Consider the following 27,632-nt stretch of genomic DNA (forward strand, 5'->3'; position numbering starts at 1 on the left):
CACATTTGCGTATAAGAGCCATGTATCTAGTGTACCTCTCAGTGACTTCCTCTGTCTGTGCTGAGAAGTGGGTGCTCCCACATTCTCCCGTGTATCATCCAACAATTTATCAGCCTCTCTGGTGCGCTTTCTTCCCTCTCTAGAAGACTCTGCCTGAGTGGATGTCTCCACTCTCGGATCCTCTGCATGTGGCTGCTCCACATCAATCTGAGGCTCCTCAACCTTAGGAGCTAAAAGCTCCTCATCCGCATGTAGCTCAAGCTCCCTCTCAAGGGAAACTCACATGGCCTTCTCCTCATCGAATTTGACATCCCTGCGAACCACTGTCATCCTGCTGGTCGGCAAGTACACCCGATAGTTGTGAGGTGTATCATTGTACCCCACAAATATCCCCAACTCTGCTGTCGGCTCAAGCTTCTTCCATGCATCTTTAGTCACATGGAAATATACTGATGACCCAAAAATCTTGAAGTGACCAACATTCAACCTCTTACCGGAATAAGCCTCCTCTGGTGTTTTCATTTCAGGTATTCGATGTGGGCTACGGTTTTGAACATAAATCGTTCTATTGCATGCCTCAACCCACAAGTGTAGTGGTAGGCCCTAATCATGCAACATGGCCCTCGCTGCCCTTACTATGCTTATGTTCTTCCTCTTAGCCACCCCATTCTGCTGAGGGTTATGGGGTGTCGTCAATTCCCGTTTAATCCCTTCCGCTGCACAGAAGTTCTTAAACTCATTTGAGACATACTCACCACCGTTATCACTTCGTAGAGCTTTAACCTTCTCGCCCGACTCTTTCTCCACCAATGCTTTAAACTCACAAACCTTTGTGAAAGTTTGATCCTTTTTCTGCATGAAAAATATCCAGCATTTACGAGAATAGTCATTAACAAACATAACATAATACATGTGTTTGGCCGTGGATGCCGTCGAGAATGGTCCACACACATCTGAATGTACTCGCTCTAGAATAGCCTATGCTCGATTATCTCTGTCATGAAACGAAGACTTGGTGTATTTTCCCAAAGTACACCCCTTGCATGTATCAACTTGCTCAAGCGAACCTTTGGGAAGATCGGTAGAGATTTGTTGCAATATCTTCAAAGCCCCATGATGCAAGTGGCCCAATCGCTTGTGCCACAACTCGCCAACGTCTCGGCTTTGCACTGTTTCTGCTTTTGTGCTCAAAGAAGCACACTCCTCTACCTCTAGCTTATAGAGATTCTTCACCCAAATCCCTATCTTCTTTACTTGACTCGTGGCTATGTGTCGAAGGAACGCCTTTCCTTTCGAGAAGATCACATCATAGCCTCTATCCTCAAGCATGGCAACAGATACCAAGTTCTTCTTCAACCCGGGCACATACATAACATTCTTCAAGGTGAGTGGAGCCCCATGCTCCCTCTGAAAAGTAATCGTGCCCAATCCAGTAACACTATACTTCCCATTGTCACCCATCTTGATATGCATCTGGAGATCTTTCTCCTCCAGGTCACTGAATAACTCTTTGTCGCCAATCATGTGGAATGAAGCTCCATTGTCTAAGTACCATACACTTCCCATCATTGATGACACCATGCATGCAATGAGGGAAAAGTCCAATTCGAATTGAGAGGCCAAAGCCTCACTCGCCACTCCTCTTGAGGACTTCTTCTTGGACTTCTTGAGTGGACAATTTGTAGCAAAATGGCCCAGCTCATGACAATGAAAGCACTTAACTTTCATCATGTCTTTCTTCTTACCTCCATGATAAGAATCTGATTTGGAATAGGAAGCTTTCCCTTTCCCCTTCTTTGTCTTAATCGCTAAGGCACAATTCTCTTCATCATCAGTCTTTGATGAAGAGCCATCCCTAGTGTTCCCCCTGATTTTCTCCTGCATCAAATTCGACCATAGTTGTTACCAATCTGGCATCTTCTCCTGACCAGTGAAAGAGTCTTGATAACTATGCCAACTCTTTGGGAGTCCTAGAAGAGCAAGATTCACCATATCATCCTCGACAACCGTGATTCCAACACTTCCAAGTTCATCATGACACTGAGTGAAATTGGTCAAGTATTTTGGAATCGTCTCGCCTTTCTCCATTTTGATTTTTCGAAGTTTGTTTTTTAGTGTCAATTTCCTTTGGTCACTGTTGTTCTGATACAAGTCCGTCAATGTTTTCCACATGGCATACGGAGTTTCCTTGCCATGGAGACTTCAGACAATGTGGTCTCGAACTCCCTTAAGGATTATTCGCCTCGCCTTTGCCACACTCTTCTTCCATTCGGCCAAATTCTGTGCATCCGATGTTGTTGGCTTAGGAATTTCTTGATCAACGAATTCCTTCAAGCCATTATCTTCTAGCACAACCTCCATTATGTCCCTCCAAGCTATAAAATTTGAGCTGCCTTCCAAGGCATACTCGAGTCGCAAATCCTAGAACGTCATCTGTTGATCATGAAGTATGTATTGCAAATTCAAATTTCACCTGTAACCCAAAACTCAAAACTTCGAAAACTCCTCTAGTACATTGTTCTCAGCTTTTGAGACCATGTAGACAATTCTGTAGATTCACAAGATCATGCAATGTACTAAAGCACAAGACAAGAATCTACTTCCACTTTCAACCAGTGAAAGCCAATAGATCGATAAAAACAATAAGAACAAGAAGAAGATTAATCAATAGCACATAACACAAGATGTATCTGGGGAAAGCTACTACTCAAAACCCTGCTATCTGTATTGCATATATAAAAAATATGAGTGAATATACAAAGCTTGTTCTCACTAGAACAATTCCGCACAAGTATGCTCAACTCTCTCAGCTCACAAGCTAGCTCAAGCTAAATCCTTAACCTATTCAACAACTCTCCAAGCTCCTAATCTCTTGCGTAATTCCTAGGATGAATAACCTGTATTTAAAGGGAATTCATGCTTCCAAAACTGCGCAATCCAAACATAGGATCAATCTCTAATGTATGCATGATATTTACACTCCAGTAAATAATACCATTGATAGTACATTGTCCCTGCACTCTAGTCTCAACTGAGTCTTTCTCTGAACTGACATGCATGAGTTTCTTATGAGATAATCTTCAGTTAACTAGAGTAGCACTAGTGGATGCATTAGTGCATCAACTAACTGGTAGTCCTCTATTAGTTCCAAAAACAATTTGGAACTAATTTAACTTAACTTAACTCAGTAAACTGAGTGATCTAATTTCCAACTCAATTTAAACTCATACTGGACCCCTAAAACTTAGGGAGAACATATACATGACTACAGAAAGACTTCCAACTCGAAATTCCTAAGCTAATTAAGTTAATTAAACTTAATTAACTATTTACAAGTTGCTATGAGAATAGAATTCAATTTTAATTCTCAGTTTAATTCAAGGACAAATTAAACTAGAATTTCTTGTTGCTATTTCCGATTAGCAGTGTTTAGAAACACTGGTAATCGATGAGGTTAAAAAACCTCCTAGGATAAAATTCGTCGGCAAAATCATAGGCTTACCCAGGTTGTTACATAATTACATGGTCATACTAGCATAATTTACATTACAACTTGCAGAATTTGGGTTTACAATGACATGACAGATAGCTGGCTGATGATTCCGACTGTGAAATTTTTTGTCCAAGTGCTTCCTTGGACCTGTGACAAAATGGGTGCAACAGGGAGTATCCCTATTACTTGAAATTTATAAAGGGATCAATGTATTATTCATGGTGCACAATAGAGAGAAGATAATAATGCGAGGAGGAATAATGTAGGGGATTTATGAAATTGAATCATATAAAGACAATAATTCAGATTTCTAAACACAAGCAATAAGGAGCAACCATAAAGAAGGAATTCTTATTCATCAAATACACAACATGAGTCAAAGGATAGAGAATATAGTTGTGTTTACAATCCAAACTACAAGTGGAAGGTCTAGAAGAATTTCAGAGCATCAACAACTACAATCCAAAGGCTAAATGAGAGAATTTTGCCTTGTGAACCTTTCTTAAAGCAATAACGGAGAATGGATGAACTCTATTGTGACAAAGTGCAAGGATATGATTCATAGACATGCTCTAAACATTGCTTCGAGAAGGGATATTGAAATGGAGAAAGAGATGGTGAATGATAGAAAAAGTATGTGAGCTAAGAATTGATGAAGATTGCTTCGGCCAGATCCTTTTTATGATGAAAAATTCTCCATAAAAACCAACTTTTACTTATTTTGAAAATAGTAAAAGCATGCATTTTGTCCTCCATCCAATTTCTAAATTTAGGGGAGCAAAATTCTCCATACAAGGCACCCTCTCTGTTGTATACACGTACAAATCCAATCTGAAAATAGGTTCTCAAATAGTTCACTTTCTTTGCTAGTGTAGTCAGTCAAGTCATGTTGAAAATATCAACACCCCAACAAAGTAGCACCCTCTCTATTGATTTGCTTGAGTTGAAGTTTCCTTCCAATAATGTGGCTTGCCTGCTTAAACAAAGAATGACAAAGTAGACCATAAGGCCCTTCAAAATGACACCGACACTTTCTTTGCTATAGATAGAACAAGCAAGGCAGAAAATTGTGTCTCACAAAACTCCCCAAAAATTGACCCCCAAAATTAAGAATGAAACCCTGAGAAAAGTTTATAAGGCAAGGTCAAGACAAGACGTTTGGGGAAGGTGCCCAAATTTACTTAGAATAGCAAATTACGTAGATACTCTCCAAGATAGCGTTGGAAATGAAATGATATTTTAACGTCCACGAGACTAAAATTAGTCTAGGGGACTATTAGTTCCCTGCCTTTCGTCTTTTGCAATTCAATCCTTTTCTTGTTCAAATTGATGATGAGCTAGCCCAACTTTCCAACAATCCCCTCACTGAAAAGACAATGCCAAGAAACTGATGCTAGCATATTCCCATAACTTTATCTGATGTCTTTGAATGCATCACATTCCAAAATGAAATGTTTTTCTGATTCCATTGCCCCATATGTGCAAAATGTACACACCCGTTCTTCCCCCATTCTTCCCAAGTTTCTTTAGGCCTTTTCCACCGTCCTGTTTCACACCGGAGTTGATGCGAGTTGGTTTTTAATTGAGCAATAAGAACCTTTGCCCTCCACAGAGTGCTAGCTCCAATGAACTCTTTTTGTTGTAGATCACAAGTAGGGTTGAATTCCTCAATGTAGTACTTCTTCTTTCTACCCAACTCTGTTCCCCATACCCGTTTACGAAACTGCTCCATAACAAAATCCCTTAGGTCCTTGCTATTTGTGGGACAAGCATTGAGGTAGATATTCCATTTTTGCATCCATATGTAGTTTTGTTTCATCGATGTTTTCTTTCTTTCACTCATGCTTTCATTGAAGATAACATTAGGCAATCTACCTACTCCCATTTGCTCAAATATTTTTAGATATCTTATGAGCCGCACCATAGCAATTGCTTCGATGGGAGTTGCTCTTGTTTCACTCAACATTATCTCATAAGATACCAAATTTTTTTATTTTAAACTTGCTCATGATCAAGCATTTTTGGATTTTTCTCAATTTGTTTCCATTTTGAGACAGGGGTGCTGCTAGCCCACAATTCACACCCATATAGCATCACTGGACAAACTAGGAGTCCAAAAAGCGTTTTAGTCGTTTTCCAATCCCATAACTCTGCCTCTCTACATCTATTTTGAAGAGTATATAATGTTTTCCACCCTCCTAAAATTCTCTTCTTTCTACAGTCCTTACAATTAAGTTTGTTGTTGAAATCAATCCTGAGGTACTTGTACTCATTTACTTCTTCAAGAATGTTGCCTTCAAAGAAGAACGTATGTTGGCTCTGCTTCCTTTTATTAGAGAAAATCATTATTTTGGTCTTGCTAGTATTGACTTGCATCCCCACTTCTCTACAAAAATGCTCAATGGCATATCGGTGCATTTGCAATCCATGGGCCGATTTATAAATCAATACAAGATCATCCACATATAAAAGAAACTTTATCACAAACTCCCCCAATCGAACACCATCTCCACCTTGCAGAGTTAGCCACTCTTCTAGTTTATCAATATATAAGCCAAAAAGAGTAGGAGATAGAGGGCAACCTTCCTTGACTCCAATGTCACTTCTAAAGCTTTTTGAAATACTCGCTGAGGTTCTAATTTTGACTTTCACCTCTTCATAAAGTCTATGGACAATGACTCTGTAATGCAAAGGAATTTCAAGTTCTTCCATTCTACGCCACAACTTATGTCTACGGACTGTGTCAAATGCTTTTTTGAAGTCAACAAAGCAGCAGAATCAATGTTGAACGAAGCGGGAACGAAACGGGAACGTTTTTTGGAAGCGGAGACGCGGAAGTGTCATTTTCCAAAAATCTAGGAAGCGAAGCGTCTGCGGATATATATATATATATATATTTTGCATTTATACTCAAAACAAACATCCCAAATACCAAATTAGTTGTAGAAGACATGAAAACATGCATATTTTTGTATAAATCAAGATAGATATGGCATCCATGATTCCATTGTAGTTACTAGTATGTACATCAATGATTAATTATTCAAACATCAACCATCTATATTCTAGCAATTACAAACATACATCAAATTTTAAAGCATATTATAAAACATAAAACATTTAAGCATATTATAAAACATAAAACATAGAGCATGTTATGATTTATTGAGCAAGTGAGCAACTGTCAACATTTGTCATGTCCAAAATTCAATTAATAATGTTTACAAAATATGTCACTTGGTCACTGCCAAGACAAAAAAGGTTCAAATTCACAAGCCTACTAGAGAAAATCATTATTTTGGTCTTGCTAGTATTGACTTGCATCCCCACTTCTCTACAAAAATGCTCAATGACATATAGGTGTATTTGCAATCCATGGGCCAATTTATAAATCAATACAAGATCATCCACATATAAAAAAAGCTTTATCACAAACTCCCCCAATCGAACACCATCTCCACCTTGCAGAGTTAGCCACTCTTCCAGTTTATCAATATATAAGCCAAAAAGAGTAGGAGATAGAGGGCAACCTTCCTTGACTCCAATGTCACTTCTAAAGCTTTCTGAAATCCTTGCCGAGGTTCTAATTTTGACTTTCACCTCTTCATAAAGTCTATGGACAATGACTCTGTAATGCAAAGGAATTTCAAGTTCTTCCATTCTATGCCACAACTTATGTCTAGGGACTGTGTCAAATGCCTTTTTGAAGTCAACAAAGCAGCAGAATCAATGTTGCACGAAGCGGGGACGAAACGGGGACGTTTTTTGGAAGTGGGGACGCAGAAGCGTCATTTTCCAAAAATCTAGGAAGCGAAGCGTCTGCAGAATATATATATATATATTGCATTTATACTCAAAACAAATATCCCAAATACCAAATTAGTTGTAGAAGACATGAAAACATGCATATTTTTGCATAAATCAAGATAGATATGGCATCCATGATTCCATTGTAGTTACTAGTATGTACATCAATGATTAATTATTCGAACATCAAACATCTATATTCTAGCAATTACAAACATACATCAAATTTTAAAGCATATTATAAAACATAAAACATTTAAGCATATTATAAAACATAAAACATAGAGCATATTATGATTTATCTAGCAAGTGAGCAACTATCAACATTTGTCATGTCCAAAATTCAAATAATAATGTTTACCAAATATGTCACTTGGTCACCGCCAAGACAAAAAAGGTTCAAATTCACAAGCCTACAAGTCTAATGATTAATCTATGACAAAAATAGTAAATTGTGAATATATCTACTAATCTCTCCTCTTTCCACCACGAAGAGAACGTGTTGGCGGGGGTCCACGTGGTCGCAATGAAGAAGATGGTGCCTATGGAAGTTGTGGCATTGAAACTGATGAAGACGAACCCGCTGCTGTTGGTGTTGAACCATGGAACCTAGGAACCAAGGGACCAGATGGGGGTGGCATCTCAACACGATCATCATCATCATGGAATCGCTCAAAAAATTCATACAAAAAAAAAACAATAGTTAACAAAAAAAAAATTAAAAACATGAATTAGAGAAATGCGTTATAAGGAAAATTCATACCACAATGGACATACTTGGATAAGAGCATTCTCTAATTGCTCTAATCGCAACACTCCATCCTCCAAATTGGGCTCCTCTGGATTCTTGTCCCAAATCTTAAGGTCTTTATTAGTTTTTGCATCATCACAGTAATGGGACAACAATTGCAAGTTGTAATGCACATAAACCAAGCTCTCTGCCCGGTCTAAACTCAACTTGTTCCTTTTAACACTATGGATGAAAGAATAAGAGCTCCAACACCTCTTTGCAGAAGAAGTGTTTACCACCTGTGATAGCACCTGCAATGCCAAAGTCTGTGGAAGTGGAGTAGCCCCTCCATGCATGTTCCACCACTCAAGAGAAGAAAAAGTCTTTCGATCTCTAATTGCATGCATGCTCCCAAATGGACCAGTGTTAAGCGTATAGTTGCTCAACTGTCTCCGTACCATGGCAGCCTCCTCCTCATCAGGGACTAATTTACTCAATGCAATCATATATTTTTTGTGAACCTCTTGATCTTGGTGTGGTTTTCTCCTGCTTCCCCCCCAAGTGTTGGTGTTGAAAGCCATGATGGATGATAGAATTTAGGTGTCAAAACATATGCTAATGCATGCAATGGAAAATTTAGCATTTCCCATCGATTTTCCACCTCTGCACGAATATAATTGTACAAGGTGATATCTCTAGGCTCAACAATGTCTTTAATCTGCCCCAACATGCTATCCATTTGCTCATACACCTCCCCAATTATTGGTCGATCTGAATCTCCAAACTTGATCATGTAATAAATTGGTTTGGTGAATTGCAAAACATATTTAACCTGTGACCAAAAGTACATGTCAAGAATAGTGTCCTTGGTTGCATTAGCACCATCTCTATCAGTGTTAATTTCATCCCATGTTTCAGCACACACCATATTAGTTAAAGCTTGTCTCACCTTCACTAGCTGCCTAAAGGTGAGGTAATAACTGGCAAATCTTGTCTTTGCAAGTTTAAGCAACTGCAACTTGGAGTAAGTGCCATAGAAGTAGTTTACCCTTGTATGCCCTGTGATGAATTTAATGAGTTGCTTCCCTCTCCTGTAAAGCTCATTAATCCACCCACATTCTTTATGCTTCACAATATCATGCATCAAAAGGTTCAATGTGTGAACCAGGCACCCAGACCAAAGGATGTGTGGATGAGTACGCTCAATAATTTTTTTTGCTGCCTTACAATTTGCTGCATTATCTGTGATCACTTGAACCACATTATTCAGACCAACATCTTTGATTGATTGCAATAGGAGATTTGCAATGTTTTGTGAAGATGCACTGATGGAGGAGGAGTCATGACATGTAATAAATACTGCACCACTAGCAGAAACACCAAGAACATTTATCAAATGTTGGTTTCTAATATTTGTTCACCCATCTGATACAATGGATACCCCACAATCTACCCACTCATTTGTAAAACGTGTCAAAGCTCTTTGAACCTTTGCTTTTTCTCTTTCTAATAACACTGTTCTAGCTTTCTCATAGTTGGGGGACTTGTATCCTTTTGGGCTTCATTGATGGCCTTTACCATTTCATGCCAATAGGGAGAGCGAAGCACATTGAATGGTACACTGAAAGCACAAAGAAATCGGACTATCTTTCCATCCACATCATCCATCACCCCACAAAGATGCCTCCTCACACGGGTATATGAACCACTAAATGGTTTTCCTCCATGACAACCATGAGGGCACAAAATTTTGTAGCTTCCACCACTCTTTCCCCCTTCAAGTTTGGTTACATAGTTCCACAAGGGTGTTAATGCAGCTTTCCCCTATAGTGTTTTAGTTTCCCCTTCAGGTTCAACTTCATCCCTTTCCTCCTCATCATACATTGGGTCACTCATATTGGGACCATTGACTTCTTGTGCTTCTTCCCTTCTATTCCTATTCCCCCTTGCCATCATTAAAACCAAAAGTGGAATGATACATAGAAGCCAAAAGAACACCATCTTGGAATATGGATATAGGTGGTGGACAACCTACAAGTAAATGAGCAAGTAGAAACAATGGGAAAGAGTAGGAGAGGGAGGAGAAAAATACAAAAAAAATGTCAAAAAAATAAGAGAGTTTGGGGTTTGCACTTACCTCTTTAGCTCTTGTAGATGAAGTCCTCCAAGCTCCTACTCCAAGCTCCTCCTCTTCCTCCTAGCTCCTCCTCCTTCACTCCTCCAAGCCCTCCTCTCTTCTTTTCTTTTCTCCAACTCTCATAAACTCAAAGTGAGAAAATAAGAAATGAATGGGGGCTTTAATCCTTTCATTTCTCACTCTAATCCAAGGTGGACCCACCCCCAACAAGTCAACATACACAAAAATAAAATTAAAAATTAAAAAAACAACGATTTTTTGGCTGCGCGACGAAAGAGGAGGAAGCACGTACGGAATCATACGCGATCCGTACGATTCGCCCTCCGAAGCGCGGCGCTTCGTACAGCCGAAGCACCATACGAAACGCGCTTCAGGCACACGCTTCCAGAATTTCCAGGAAGCGTGTTTATTAGTCCGAAACGCGTTTCGGACGACGCTTCCCCCACGCATCCGTACGGATCCCGTTTCGGGGTTTAGATCCGCGGGGGGGGGGGGGGGGGACGTTTCTTGCAACACTAAGCAGCATGCTTTTTCTTTGTCCTCCCAAACCTTTTCAACAATGTGTTTCAACGTAATACCATGATCCACCATAGAATGCTTCGACTTAATACCTGCTTGTCCTCTTGCCCTCTTTTCTTTTACTTTTGCACACTTACTGATTCTATTTTCTACCATGCTGCCGAAAAGCTTTGCAAACAAAGGATTGATAACAGTGGTTCTATAATTGGAAGGATTATTAATGTCTCTACTTTTAAAAAGGGGTATTGCTAGGCTAGTTGTCCAGTCCCTTGGGAATCCTTGCTAAATGATGTTGTTGAATATTTCCATGATGTGTGGTGCAAGAGTGTTCATTCCCCATTTTAGATACTCTGCTTGAAGCTCAACCAAGTCCTTTGCCTTTCCTGTTTTCAGCTTCTTAATTCCAATCTCCACCTCCTGTAAGTGAAGAGCTTTGTAGTTGTGTTAATCCTGAAGGGAGGCTCCACCTCTAATTTTTTCTCATAGAGTTGCTTTGTATATTCAAACCATTGATTGGCTGTAATATTATTTTCGATTTGCTTCTTCCTTGGTTGAAGTTGTTGAAATTTCTAAGTCTGACATGTCAGAAATTCCTACTGCATGATCTGGTTTATTATCTCCTACTTGTTCTTTCCATTAACAAGTTATTTATAAATATAAATACCGAAATAAACACAAATGCAACCTCCACACATATACAGATCAACAACTGAAACCACTGAGACAATCACACAAGGGACACCATTATTTTTGGACAATCGTCCCTGGAAAAACCCAATGCGGGAAAACCAGTGCAACAAATATGAGGGTTTTATTATTATGCAGTTTCTGAATACAACTAGGGTGCCAGAAATGGCTCACCCAACAGAGAATTTCCTAGGCAGTAATACCTCTCCTCGGAGACAAATATTCTGGTTGATCAGCAACCGGATGATTGATCCCACGGCAACTACGACAGTTCTTCAGCTAGACAGCGAAAGTTGCTCCACTGCTCTGCATCACTCTCTAGAGACTGCATCACCCTCTACGGCTCTGCGTCTGTGTCTCAACTCCAGTCTGCCCCACGAAAATCTTCAAACGCTGCCTCTTGGCCCTGTGTCAGCTCTGCTAGCCTTTGCGTCACCCATGCTGGCCTCCTTAGCCACTGCGTCAATCCCAACTGCCTCTGCGTCAGCCTTCCCAGGCTCTGCGCTATCTCTCTGGCACTATCTCTGCCTCTCTGCTATGTATTCTCGGCCTTCTGCTGAATTGCCCCTCGCTGCAACAGATCACTGGTTCAATTCTCTCAGCAAACCCTGCTCTAGAAAATCGAACTGACTGATCAATTTGGTGTGTTTCCAACTGACCCTCAAGCCTCCTCTTATACTTTTCCTGTTGAGCCTTCAATGACCGAGATTAAGTCCCTAATCAACAACTAAGATTAGATTTGGCTTGATCCTCGTCCCTTGGAACCTTCTAACCCAAAATTATATTAATACACATTAATATTTTAATTTTCCTAAATTTATACTTAGGACCCCATTAAAAATATTAATTATTTGAATATCTCCTCATTCGGGTAGAATTTCTCCAAACGATTTCTGGGTTTTGGCGATCTCATGTGCCTTAGCCTCTTCCCCAATTTTCATGGCTAGAGCACATCCAATGCTACCACAAATCAACACTCCCTCTTAGCGAGAAATGTGCTCTAGTAATGTTTCACCATGGAAACATCACACTGATCCTTCGCACTGGTACCTGTGTTGATGCTTGGCCTGCTGCCTCACATCATCTGCACCGCTGCTTTCTGTACTGCTGCCCATGACACTGCCACTGCCATTGCTACATCTGTACTGCGACTCCCTCTCAATATGTTACCCATGTTTCCCCTAGCACTACCACTGCTAACTGCTGCACTGCAACTCAGTTACTGAGAAGTAGGTAACTGAGTTATCCCAAACACTGACATCCCAGTCAGTCCGTAAGCCTTGTGAAACTAAAGCTATCTCTGCTGCTATACTATGCTTCCTCTGCTGCCATTGCGTTGCTGCATACACGTCTATGCCTCTCGCACTGCTGCAACCTCCACCGCGCTGCCTTGGATTTTTGCACCCAAGCACTGCCTTGTTGCTCCACTACACTTTGCTCCACCCGACCCCTGTCATCTTGCTATTGTCGTTAAGGGCTCCCGTAGCTGCATATGATCCAAGAGTTTGGGCACCTCAAGGATCCTACCTCTAGTATTTTGTCCTCCTGACAACAACTCGATGTCTCCTCACCTCTTCTCTAGAGGTGCATGAGCACTCATGGCACAGTTGTCATCAGTCTTGACCTCTTTCTCCGCCTTATCTAGAGCTGCCTTGAATCGGAAGCCTGTCTCTTGTTTTTATTCCTGGGACACTGTGATGCGTAATGTCCCAGCTCCCCACAGTGGAAGCACTTCACCTTGGAGATGTCCTTTTTCTTCCTCTTCCCTTGTTGTCCTGTAGATGTTAGAGCCGCATCCTCTTCTTTCTCTTTCTTGATTCGACTTACCTTGCCACTACTCCCCGCCTTAGTCATCCTCCTGATTTCTTCATGGCGAGGAGCTGCCCACATCTCCTCCCAACCAGGAAGAGTAGCCCTGCCCAAAATACTTTGGACAAATGTCTCCCACTCCTCAAACACTGCATTCAGGGCAGTCCTGACATAAATTCTGGATCCGGTGTAGAACCCACGGAAGTGAGCTGGTCGCGAATTTCCTGCAACTTGAGAAGGAATGGATCTATCTACTCTCCCTTCTGCATCTGATACGACCACAACTGATTCTCCAATAGCATCTTCCGCTACACGGAAGTGCCCTGATACAAGGTTGTTAAAGCATCCCACATCTACTTTGTTGTGTTCTTTTCAACAATATTTGGTATGACATGATCTTTGACCTTGTCTAGGATCATGCACTTCGCCCTTGCCATTGCATCCTCCTACTTCTCATTCTTAGCTAGGTTGACCGAGATAGTCACGGTTCTCAAGGCAAAGTCCTTGATGCGATGTCGATCTAGGACTGCCAAGATCCTGACCTTCCAGATGACAAAGTTGGAAGCCCTGTCCAACCTATCTTGACCCCTCAGTCCATTCACTGCCATTTTAGCTCCTCTTCTGGACTCCCTCTGAGTTTCGACTTCCCTCCTAGAAATCTCCCTCTAAGTCCTGATTTCCCTCCTGGAAATCCTCTGACCAGCTGTCGAACCGCTCTTCTCCAATCCTCCTTGCAACTACAACTCGAATCTAGACTTCTTGGCTAGAAATCCGTCAAGGTAGTGACTCCCTCTACCATAGTTCCGTCTCCTTAGGTATTGTTCTGCATTGACAGAAACATCACCCCACTAACTCCTCAAATCACAATCTGCACACAGCTCCCCAAGCCCCGACAACTGAAGAAACTGAGCCTTTTAGCCCTGCGCAATCCTGACAATGATTGAATTTGCACCTCCTGGCTACAGCGTCAATCCTTCCTGGCTGAGAAAGATGACCGGGCACTGTGTAGGTCTGATTTGCCCCTCTCTGCCTCTATGCTGACCCTCCTCCTGGCTCGTAATGATGACACAATCTCTGCGTCACTTTCTCTCTAACTGCTTCTGCTCTGGAACAACGCTGTCTCTCGGGACCGCTATTACTGCTGCAAATTCTTCAGATTACTACTGGTGCCTTCAGTTGCCTCTAATCTGCGATCCCTTTGATACCATGTTGAAATTTCTAAGTCTGACACGTCAGAAATTTCTACTGCATGATTTGATTTATTACCTCCTACTTGTTCTTTCCATTAACAAGTTATTTATAAATATAAATACCGAAATAAACACAAATGCAACCTTAACACATACAGATCAACAACTGAAATAACTGAGACAATCACACAAGGGACACCATTAGTTTTGGACAGTCGTCCTTGGAAATACCCAATGTGGGAAAACCGGTGCAACAGATATGAGGGTTTTATTATTATGCAATTTCTGAATACAACTAGGGTGCTAGAATAGCTCACCCAACAGAGAATTTCATTGGTAGTAGTACCTCTCCTCGGAGATAGATATTTTGGTTGATCAGCAATCACATGATTGATCCCATGGCAACTACGGTAGTTCCTCAGTTGGACAGCGAAAGTTTCTCCAAGCTTCTCCACTGCTCTGCGTCACTCTCCAGAGACTGTCACCCTCTACGACTTTGCGTCTACATCTCAGCTCCAATCTGCCCCACGAAAATCTTCCAGCGCTGCCTCTTGGCTTTGCGTCAGTGCTGCTAGCCTCTGTGCAGCTACTGATGCCTCTGAGTCAACCTCTTGGTTCTCTGCGTTAACCTTCTGGTCCTCTGCGTCACCCACGCTGGCCTCCTTAGCCACTGCGTCAGCCTTCCTAGGCTTTGCGTTGTCTTTCTGGCATTATCTCTGTCTTTCTTCCATGTATTCTCAGCCTTCCGTTGAATTGCCGCTCACTGCAGCAAACAATTGGTTCGATTCTCTCAGCAAACCCCGCTCCAAAAAATCAAACTGATTGATCAATCTAGTGTGTCTCGCACTGACCCTCAAGCCTCCTCTTATACTTTTCCTGTTGAGTCTTCAACAGCCGAGATTAAATCCCTAATCAACGACTAAGATTAGATTTGGCTTGATCCTCGTCTCTTGGAACCTTCTAACCCAAAATTATATTAATACACATTAATATTTTAATTTTCATAAGTTTATACTTAGGACCCCATTAAAAATATTAATTATTTTAATATCTCATCATCCGGGTAGAATTTCTCTAAATGATTTCTGGGTTTTGGAGATCTCATGTGCGTTAGCCTCTCCATCAATTTTCATGGCTAGAGTACATCCAATGCTACCACAAATCAACACTCTCTCTTAGCAAGGAATGTGCTTTAGTAATGTTTCACCATGGAAACATCACACTGATCCTCTGCACCGGTACCTATGCTAATGCTTGGCCTGCTGCCTCACATCATCTGCATTGTTACTTCCTGTACTGCTGCCCATGACAGTGCCACTACCACTGCTACATCTATGCTGCAACTCCTCAATATGCTACCCCTAGCACTGCCATTGCTAATTGCTGCATTGCAACTCAGTTACCGAGTAGATAACTGACTTATTCCAAACACTGATATCCCAGTCAGTCGGAAGCCTCGTGAAACTGAAGCTGCCTCTGCTGCTATATTGTGCTCCCTCTGCTGCCATTGCGCTGCTGCATACACCTCTGTGCCTCTCACACTGCTGCAACCTCCACTGCACTGCCTCAGATTTCTGCACCTAAGCACTGCCTTGCTGCTTCACTACACTTTGCTCCACCCGACCCCTGTCATCTTGCTACTGTCGTTAAGGGCTCGCGTAGCTAAATATGATCCAAGGTTTTGGGCACTTCAAGGATTCTGCCCCTAGTATGTAGTCCTCCTAACTACAACTCGATGTCTCCCCACCTCTTCTCTAGAGGTGCATGAGCACTCATGGCACAGTTGTCATCAGTCTCGACCTCTTTCTCCGTCTTAGCTAGAGTTGCCTTGAATCGGAAGCCTCTCCCTTGTTTTTATTCCTGGGACACTGGGATGCGTAATGTCCTAGCTCCCCACAGTGGAAGCACTTCACCTTGGAGATGTCCTTTTTCTTCCTCTTCCCTTGTTGTCCCGCAGATGTTAGAGCCGCATCCTCTTCTTTCTCTTTCTTGATTCGACTTACCTTGCCACTAATCCCCGCCTTAGTCATCCTCCTGATTTCTTCATGGCGAGGAGCTGCCCACATCTCCTCCCAACCGGGAAGAGTAGCCCTGCCCAAAATACTTTGGACAAATGTCTCCCACTCCTCAAACACTGCATTCAGGGCAGTCCTGACCATAAATTCTGGATCCGATGTAGACCCCACGGAAGTAAGCTAGTCGCGAATTCCCTGCAACCTAAGAAGGAATGGATCTATCTGCTCTCCCTTCTGCATCTGATACGATCAAAGTTGATTCTCCAATAGCATCTTCCGCTGCACGGAAGTGCCCTGATACAAGGTTGTGAAAGCATCACACATCTCCTTTTGTGTTCTTTTCAACAATATGTGGTATGACATGATCTTTGACATCGTCTAGGATCATGCACTTCGCCCTTGCCATTGCATCCTCATACTTCTCATTCTCAGTTGGGTCGACCGGGATAGCCACGGTTCTCAAGGCAAAGTCCTTGATGCGATGTCGATCCAGATGACAAAGTTGGAAGCCCTGTCCAACCTGTCCTGATCCCTCAGTCCGTTCACTGCCATTTCAGCTCCTTTCTAGACTCCCTCTGAGTTTCGACTTCCCTCCTGGAAATCTCCCTCTAAGTCCTAATTTCCCTCCTATAAATCCTCTGACCAGCTGTCGAACTACTCCTCTCCAATCCTCCTTGCAACTGCAACTCGGATTTGGACTTCTTGGCTAGAAATCCATAAAGGTAGTGACTCCATCTACCTTGGTTCCGTCTCCTTAGGTACTGTTCTGCATTGAGAGAAACATCACCCCACTAGCTCCTCAAATCACAATCTGCACACAGCTCCCCAAGCTCCAACAACTGAAGAAACTGAGCCTTTCAAGCTCTGCGCAATCTTGGCAACAACTGAATTTGCACCTCCTGACCACAATGTCAATCCTTCCTGGCTGAGAAAGATGACTGGTCACTGTGTAGGTCTGATCTGCCCCTCTTTGCCTCTACGCTGACTGTCCTCCTGGCTCGTAATGATGACGCAATCTCTGCGTCACTTTCTCTCTAGCTGCGTTTGCTTTGGAACAACACTGTCTCTCGGGACCACTGCTACTGCTGCAAATTCTTTAGACTACTACTGGTGCCTTCAGTTGCCTCTGATCTGCAATCCCTCTGATACCATGTTGAAATTTCTAAGTTTGACATGTCAGAAATTCCTACTGCATGATCTGGTTTATTATCTCCTACTTTTTCTTTCCATTAACAAGTTATTTATAAATTTAAATACTGAAATAAACACAAATGCAACCTCAACACATATACAACTCAACAACTGAAATCACTAAGACAATCACACAAGGGACACCGTTATTTTTGGACAATCGTCCCTCGAAAAACCCAATGCGGGAAAACTGGTGCAACAGATATGAGAGTTTTATTATTATGCGATTTCTAAATACAACTAGGGTGCCAGAAATGGCTCCCCAATAGAGAATTTCCTTGTCAGTAGTACCTCTCCTTGGAGATAGATATTCTTGCTGATCAGCTACTGTATGATTGATCCCACGACAACTACTATAGTTCCTCAGCTGGACAACGAAAGCTGCTCCAAGCTTTTCCACTGCTTTGCGTCACTCTCTAGAGACTGCGTCACCCTCTACGGCTCTACATTTGCCTCTCAGCTCTAGTCTACCCCACGAAAATCTTCTAGTGCTGCCTCTTGGCCCTGCGTCAACTCTGCTAGCCTTTGTGCAGCTACTGATGCCTCTGCGTCAACCTCTTGGCTCTCTGCGTCAACCTTCTAGCCCTCTGTGTCACCCACGCTGGCCTCCTCAGCCACTGTGTCAGTCCCAGCTGCCTCTGCGTTAGCCTTCCCAGGCTCTGCGCTATCTCTCTGGCACTATCTCTGCCTCTCTGCTATGTATTCTCGGCTTTTTGTCGGATTTGCCCCTCACTACAACAGATCACTGGTTCGATTCTCTCAGCAAACCCCGCTCCAGAAAATCGAACTCACTGATCAATTTGGTGTGTCTCCAACTGACCCTCAAGCCTCCTCTTATACCTTTTTTGTTGAGTCTTCAATGACCGATATTAAGTTCCTAATCAATGGTTAAGATAGATTTGGCTTGATCCTCGTTTCTTGGAACCTTCTAACCCAAAATTATATTAATACACATTAATATTTTAATTTTCCTAAGTTTATACTTAAGACCCCATTAAAAATATTAATTATTTTAATATCTCCTCGTTCGGGTAGAATTTCTCCAAACGATTTCTGGGTTTTGGAGATCTCATGTGCTTTAGCCTCTCCAATTTTTATGGCTAGAGCACATTTGATGCTACCACAAATCAACAAAAGTTCCTGCTAGAAAAGCTTTGGATTATTCTTGCTTAGATATATTAACTCTTATCGCCTTGTTTGCATGAACTCATCTTTTTTCCTTTTTAGTATCTGCTTATATAACTTTACATTCATCTTCTCCTTGCCTACATATTTCAAGGTTCTCCTTGCCATTTTGCATTCCTCATCAAACCAAGCATTTACAGGAAAATAAATTTGATTCCAATTTCCTATTTTTTGCTCTTTTGCACTTCTCAAGTGTATTTGGATTATATTTGTTAACTCATGACCGTTGAAGTTTTTGAAACCAGTTTTTTCTTTTTGAATTAATCTCTTTAACATTGTCTTGAAGATAGTACAATTTTCTTGTGTTAGAAGAATTGTGTCCCTTGATAGTGATTGCCGAGAGCATTGGGTTTTTCTCCCATTCTGTCTTTCTTCTAACCATGATAACTTTATATAAATTGGGTTATGGTCTGATTTTAAGTCCCAAATATACTCTCTGATCTTAACTTCATCTATCTTTTCTATCAAGCTTTGTGAAAACATCACATAGTCAACGACACTTGCCCCATTGTATGTGTTGCGGGTGAAGTTTCCAGAGCTTTTCCATCTATCTAGACCATTGCAAATAATTAAGTTGAAAGCCCCACATAGTGTAAGCAACTCCTCTCCAAAATGATTGCTAACTTTGTCATCTTCTGAACACCTCACCCATTGGGGATTCTCCTCTTCAGTGAGCCAAATAGGATTGTAATCCTCTTTACAACAAATAATACTAGCTTGATGATTCGCTGTTCTAGCATTGGAATCTCCCACTAAAATAACTTCTCCTTGCCGAGAGTACATGACAATATCTTGCTTTAAAGCTGCATATGGATCCTTGTTGTTTAGCCCCTTATTTCTGTAAGTTTTTGAGACTTGAGGGGCAAAATAACATGCTGTATTTCTTATGTGATTCTCATTCTCTGATATTTTGAACCATAAATATTGTTTATTTGCTTCTTCTTTAATTAATTGAATGTGACGACCTTCTTTTTCTTTCACTAAAACTAGTATTTCCCCATACCCTTTGCCATTTTCTGTGACCTTGTTCCAAACTGCTAACTTCAAATAACTGTCAAACACAAGAGTTTTGCAACCATCATGTTCATGAGTTTTCGTGAGACAAATTATGTCTCTACCCTCTGCAATAGGCCCTAACCCAAGTCCCCTCCTCCAAGGGTAACCTCTACAATTCCAACAAACTAAACTTCAGTAGACCTGGGTAGGATTTCACTGCGACGCAGTTTGGCACATAAGACTCAAATTTGAGTTTTCACCCCTTTTCATCCATGTTGATCTTGTTGTTTTTCTCCCTATCATCAAATTCTCTGATTTTTCCTTACTGCCAGCTTGCTGCCCTATTTTGCCTGGAGACCCAAACACTGCAATAACTGCTTTACCATTGTACAACCATGCCCCTTTCCCTTCATTTCTTGCTACTCTGTTTTTCTCCACCTCTTCCCTTCCCTCCTCTTGTTGTTTGCTGGTTAAATCTTCATCTAGGAAGAAGTGTGAGCCTTTCAAGAGTTTCCTTTTGCCCAAAAGTTGGTGTCTGTCTTGCACGCTTGCCATGGTGACTTTTATGGGTCAAGGCCTCTCTTCACATATCTTTCCCACCCTCCTTGCTTGGCAAATTTTCCCTTTCCAATGTAGTTTCTCTTTCAGAAAATCTCTTGTCAAATTGAGAGTACTTTCATTCTTCCCATAATCTCTTTTTCCCCTGATAATAAAATTTGTTTCCCTGTCATTCCTTTTTTTTGTGTTCTCTTTCCTGTGCTCTACGAGCACTTGCATCTTCTTCTTCCTTTGTCCTTATGTAACCATTAGCGTTTTCATCTCTAACTTTGATTTCTGTTGCACCGTCTTTCCTATTGTTCTTTTTTGCCTTCTCTTTTGAAAGCTCTGTTTGCTAAGATACTTGTGTATCTACCTGAGTTGCTTTAGCAATTATCACATCCTTGTTTGCTACTATTGATTCTTTCATGGTTTGCCACTCCGTCTTCATGATTTGCCATTCTTGTTTCCTTGTCTCTAGAGCCTCTTGTAACATTGTTACTTGTTCTTTTAAAATTCTATTACCTTCCATTAAACATTGATTTGCAACTGTGATCTCTGAATTTTTGCGGTCTTTTTTCTGTTCTTTGGCTTCCAAAATCTCCAACTTTGTCTTGGCCTTCATCAGTTCTTGGACATAGAGATCTGATGACCAAGTAAGAGGTGTAGATGTGGGACTGTAAATGGTTGATTCTTCTTTATTTTTGCTGCTCTTATTTATTTTCTTTCTCTGGAACGGTTTTCTTCTTCTTTGTTCCCATTTAAGGCGAGCAAGCCTATGCCTTAAAATGCCCCGATATTGCTTTGCATTTACCCAAATCCACTTTCTTGTTTTCTCTGTTGAAGCAATTTTGACTTGACCCAATTGATTTGTTTCCACAAAACCTGAGATTTCCTTACCATTTTTAACACTTACTATTGATTTGCTTTCCATTATAAGAAAATTATTCTTGAAGGCTGCTCTAGAATAGGCTTAACAAATACCAAAGCAATAAAATCCAGTGGAAAGAAACCAAAATATCAAACAAAATTTTATGTCTCAGTCACAGGTAAAATGGGCCCGACAGATCTTGATCCCGGCCGCAGGCATAAAACTTTGCTCAGAAACTCTGATGCAAGCTCCGCTCAAATGACATTGTTCAACAAATAGGAGCACCAACTGAGTAGTGCGAAGCCCTCAGTGAATAGGCAATTTCCCGTCGTCAATCTCTTCAACTAGCCCGCAGAGCCCCAGTTTCGATGTCCTTCATGATTTTGTCAGTATTCAGTGGCACTGACAACGCCTTCCACATACCCCAACTCGACTTTTGTTCCCCAAGCTTTGTGCTTGCAAACTCGGTTCTCTCCTCTCTCTCTCCCGTCTCTCGGTTCTCTGTAAGTTAAACTCGGTTCTCTCCGGTCTCTCCAACACACACGACTCTCTCCAGTATGGAATCTATAGCTTGAAAGAGCCCATCAAGGCCAATGATCAAAGATTGAAGAGTTACACCTTACGAATGATGAGTAAAACCTCCAGCAAAAGCAAAAGAACACCCTGTTGACCAAAAATAGCATTCATAAAAGCTTGAAAAAACCCATAAAGGTAGGTGGTCAACTCAGCTAATAATAAACCCAAAAGCAAGGATAAAACGCTGCTGCAATAATAGCGCACAGGTTTGGCTTAAAAAAAGCATGATGGGGAGGCTTTCAATAATGTGCACAAGATCGTGTATGAAGTGCCCTTCTCACTGGTAAAATTTCCCAAATCAGGCCTGGAAAGGCACTGATAACCTTTCGATATGGCGCTATACACAAAACCCAAATTAAGCCAACAACGATCAACCTCAACAAGCATAAATATAATACAGCCCTGGGCTGGGTATTTAGAGCCACAACATTAGCCGCCAGGGATGCCAGGACAAACTCAGCGCACACAGCAAATAAGAAAGCACACCAATGTTTGAAAGAAACAAGCACACATATGGAAAAACCAAATTCTTCACACGCAACACTATATTAATTTCAGATTCAGGAAATCAGAAATAAAATGCCTCGATGGGCTTCACGACGGCTGTAAATAACAACTGGGTTATATTTCATCCTTCATATAGTAACTGGGGATGATGAGTCTCAGCCAGGCTTACAGAGTCCAAAGGAAAATTCACAAAACAGAAAATTTAATGAACCTGGGTCTTATTCTGCTGTGCTGCTATAAGGTTGCTGCTCCCTTATCTTTTCTTCCAATCTGTCTATCTTTGCTTCTCCACCCGTCGAATTCTCGATTGTCTTCTTCGTGGGTTGAGTGAATAACTCTCCTTTCAGAACTGGTGAATTAAAGTAAAAGCTGCCGCCTGGTAAAAATGCAATGACCTTTCTTAACGAGAACCAAGGCTCAGCCACTTGGCAAATGCCACGTGGTGATCGTCGGCTTAACAGAATTAATGCGCTCACTTACCAAATAAATGTGTTGGATCACGTGTTATTTGACGAAAATGATGCGGGAGAGAAAAGATACGTAGGCAATGGAATTTCGGGCCGCCGACTGTCATTTAAATTTCTCCATTTTCTAAGATTTTCTTTTCTTAATGTCAAAATTTCACGCGTTCTTGTTTCGATGATCACAGTCATATTGGTAAAAATTGCAAAGATTCCTATCACAGGTATATGACAAAATTACTATTATGGACTAATAGACAAAATTTTGAAGGACAAAATTCAATCTATTGTTTGCATTATTGCAGAACGTATATATCATATAAGATGATACTGAGTTTCATCATAATTCAACTCAAATTTCATTAAAAACGAAAAATCGAAACGATTTGAATGCTGTTTATTCCACGCTCAAGTTCAGTGATGAGAGTAGCCTACTCATCCAAAGGCTCTTCGTGCCCTCGAAAAGAGTTGGGTTGTCCAGTTTCAGGGAAAAATCGACTGTCAAGGGATTTTCGGAAGCCCGATGGGCCTACATTAACCGGGGCTCCAACGCTCCGAAAGCCTCGACAAAGCGCTTCTGCATCAAAATAGTTGTTTCATATTTCACAGATTGGCTCTAGAATATGATATATACACATCAATCGGCTCTAGACCATGATAAAAATCTAGTCACTGCTTATGGCAATTTTTGCGCGGAGAGAAGCTCTCCAGCTAGCTAGCTGAGTAGGGTAGATGTTGTGATGTTCCAGGTTATTTTAACATAAAATAAAATAAAGTACAAAATTAATAAATATTTGTATTTAACTACAATTTATTTAACATAAAATAAAATATAAAATTAATAAGTATTTATGTTTAATTTAATTAATAATTAAATTATTTTAGATTCATCTTAATTTTTAATATATAAATATATAAATATTTATATTTAATTATAATTAATAATTAAATTAATTTAGATCTTAATTCTTAATATGGCTTAGAGATTTGGGGACCATCCTTATTTGAGTCAGAGTGGGCTTCAGCTGAGAGAGTCCAAATTCCTCTTCTCCACCGCATCATTAGGTGCAAACTGACAGTGCCGCAACACATCATCCTTGAGTTTGGAGCTCAGCTCTTTCGGCTTGAGACAATCTTCAGATTGGTTTCATTCTTGCATCGTGTCCAGGGCTTGGCAGACTCGATAAAGAGTAGAGACCGTTATCATTACTTGGCATATTGCTCTTCTGAGACTATTGCTCGTTCTACTCCCTCAGGGCAAGCCAAATGTTGGTTTACAGGAGTTTCAAACCTCTTAGAGTCATTGGGAATTCAGTTGGATTGTCTCCCTCCTTTCCGATATTCCTTAGATGCTCCTGGTCACCTTTTACCTACTACACAGAAGCTAAACAAGATCATGAGTGAGGACATCTACAGGGAGTTCGTCCAGGTCACCTGGGTCAATCCTCCAGGAGGGTTGCGCCCAAAGATGGCCTTCTACGTTGAGCACTTCTTGGAGTTGAGAGATGGGCTCATTGTTCGACCCCAGTGTACGTTTCACCACTAGATGCATGCTCTTCGCATTCCTCTAGGCCAGTTCAGAGTAGGTTCTCATAGACTTCGGGTAGAGACAGACCACTAGGTGGATAGACTAGACAAACTCTGCCAGGTATGTCATTTACAGGAAGTGGAGACCGAGGTGCACTTCATCCTTGGATGCCTTGTCTACTACGAGATCATAGGAAGGTTTCATTGCTTGTTCAGAGATTCTCGGACCCTTGCTGACTTTTTCAGGTACCCCGATCAGAGATGTTTGGCCCTATATATGCAGGAGGCTCTTAGGTTCCGAGTGCATATTCTTCAGCCTCCCATCAGACCAGACCCCACACAGAGGATCACGACATTTTTCAGGGTACTACCTTCAGACAGTGGCACCAAGAGATCAATTGATACTGGTACGTATCCAGACTCCAGATTAGTGAGGATCCGTGGGACCTCACCCCACCACACGAGATCTCAACAACAATTCCGTCTTAGATCCGTTCCTAGGAGACATACTAGGTTCTCTAGCATTCAGCAATTGTGAACCCCCCAGGATACGATTTAGTAGACAGTTTGCACTTGCTATCGGCTCTTCATCAGGCCAACAGATTTTGTTGAGTTTCATCTGTGTTATTTATTCAGCCTTAGATGTCAGGAGAGATGGGTCTGATCCTCAGACCTATTAGCTCTTGGATCTTCTCTACTAGGGCCAGATGTTGATTTAATTCATACATTGTATCTTTGATTTACTTCATGCATTGTATGTTTTATAGGAGACCATTTGGTTCTACGGCTTTGTATATACATCAGTGTACTCAAGAGTCCCTTTGACCTACTTTGTGGTCATTAGTTGGACATAAATATAATTATCTTATCTTAATAAAGACTACATAGTAGCTATTTCTTGTCCTTAGCTTAAATATAACTTAATTAAACTAAAAAATAATAAAAATAAAGATTTAATCACAAAAATAAAACAACTAATAAATGTTGTAATATCGAATGCCATTACCAAAAATTAAGAAATATGATTAGTTTATATTAACATATATACACTTTAATATAGATGTTTATTTTTTAAATATATTTATGTATTTTATTTTTTATTATACCAATGGTATTACACATTGGTTTTAGGCTGACCATGTATTACTTTGGTCAAACCTATTGAATAATTTTCAATTTCATAAAGTAAAACTTTAGAATTTATTTTATTAAGATTTATTGGTAATGCTATTGGCTATAATTTTAAACATCTTATAGGCCCATGCCTGTGGTATGATGGTAAGGCTTGAATATTAATGCTACACACTAATAGTCAATAAGACAATATTGTCTAATCATATTTGATGCATCCACTCCATTGATCATACTGCAATTACACGTCACTGTCATGATGGATGGTACTGCAATTATGGCCTGTCTATATAATAATTCCAGTGAAAGAAACATTACTGAGGAAAGAGATGACTCAGGATGTCATAAATAAATGTGTATTCTTAGTTTAAATGGTGTTGATTTTGAAGATAAATTGCGTTATAAATTATGTACATGGGATATTTTATAAAGAGGTAAAGAAAGAGTTAGGTGAAAGACAGAAAGTCTTAATGAATATAGATTTTAAAATATTATTCAACCCATAATCTAAGAAATAAAGACTTTTTCTTAATTAATAGAGATCTTATTAATTTAAAGTTATTATTAAACTTTTTTTATTTTATTATTAAACTTTTTTTTTTAAAATATTTTTTATAAATTATATTGTAATTATTTTTTATTAATTTTATTTAAAAAAATTATATATATATATATATATATATATATATATATTTATTTATGAAAATTAATAATACTTATTTTTTATTTATCCACTCAAAATTATCCAATGCTATAATAATTTTGATGACTATTTATCTTAGGCTAATAATAATGACTATATATAATTCATATCTAAATGATATAGTATATCTATTTGAACAAAAAAAACCTATATTAGTAATAAAAACATTAATAATGTGTATAATCTGTATTTAATAAATTTAGTTATTTTTTTTATTAAATTTTTCAAGTTTTTATAACTTTATGCCAAACTTTTAATTATATTTAATAAATTAAAAATACACTTTTTAGAAAATATATCTTAGCATGGTCCTACATTTCTTGAAATATTAAAACTTTACAAAAAATAGTATTGTTTCTAGTTTATCTATCTATCTATCTTTAATATTTTTTCCTTTAATTTCGGTATATCTAGCTACTGTGTAGCACTGGTTAATATATATATATATATATATATGAGAAAGAATTATAATTTATGAAAATGGAAATAATAGAAAAAAATAAAAATGAAATAATACTTAAAACAAAAAATTAATAACTAATAAAAATGGAAGTTACTAAAGAGCCCATAATAAGACCTCACCAATGATCTTACAAATAAATAAATTTAAATAATAATAATAAATAACAAAATTTGATTTCTTAATTTTGAACTATGGTTAACCCGCAAATTTTTTTAGTCAAACACAAACTAATACACAATTAAGACAAAACTAAATGCCTAATACCATTATTGCAGCATGTATAATAAATGAAATTTAAGAAGATCTTTTTTGATATGCATTAGATTTAATTTTTTGAAAATTAAGCTAAAATTTAAAATAAAATAAAATATAAAATGAATAAATATTTATATTTAATTATAATTAATAATTAATTTAGTTTAAATTTATTTTAATTCTAAATATATTAAATTCAGGAAGGAATTTTTTTATTGAATTTAGGCTTCTGTGATCCATATCAATTTTGAGAAGAATCTTTGGCGAAAATCACATAGAAATAATTTTGCCGACGCGTTTCGAACCAACTAGTGTGGTTCATCGTCAGGCAAGTTGTGGTGACGATGAACCACACTGATTGGTTTGAAACGCATCGGCAACATTATCTCTATGTGATTTTCGCGAAGATTCTTCTCAAAAAAGGAATTTTTTTTATATGTATTTGATTTTTTGGAAACTAAGATTTGAGTACTCTCTATTTGGTAAATCAATAAATCTTAAAATCTGGGGTTAAGATGGAAAAGAATTGTTGAATCTGAAGCATTTATTAATTGAATTGTGAATTTTTTCAGCAATGGGACTTTTATATTGTAAGTTAAAAAACCAACGCTGAATCCTATGCATGGTTTCTTCATAATTTTTTTCGATAAAAAAAGGCTTGTAGTCTAACGAGGTGGAGGAGTTGTCTGGAAAGTTATGGAAATTCCAGTGAAATTTAGAGAAAATCCGGCAAGGATTTTTGTAAATCCAAGTAATAGTTGTTAAACTTCCACCATCAAAAACATGATTCCAACACTTTTGGCCGTCCGGGCAATTCCTCCGGTTGACTGACTCCAAAAAAA

At 39.6% G+C, this 27,632-nt stretch overlaps 1 protein-coding gene across 1 annotated transcript in view; it reads left to right on the forward strand.

The window, feature by feature from the left end:
- LOC149171934 (3-hydroxyisobutyryl-CoA hydrolase-like protein 5) overlaps positions 1-27,632 on the forward strand; it is a 227,365-nt gene that overhangs the window by 119,966 nt on the left and 79,767 nt on the right. The gene's annotated exons all lie outside the window — the stretch shown is intronic.

Source organism: Pinus tabuliformis, chromosome 4_2 (genome assembly GCF_031772625.1).
Source record: "Pinus tabuliformis cultivar Carrire ecotype Pingquan chromosome 4_2, CPIR1, whole genome shotgun sequence".
Taxonomy (NCBI): Eukaryota; Viridiplantae; Streptophyta; class Pinopsida; order Pinales; family Pinaceae; genus Pinus; species Pinus tabuliformis.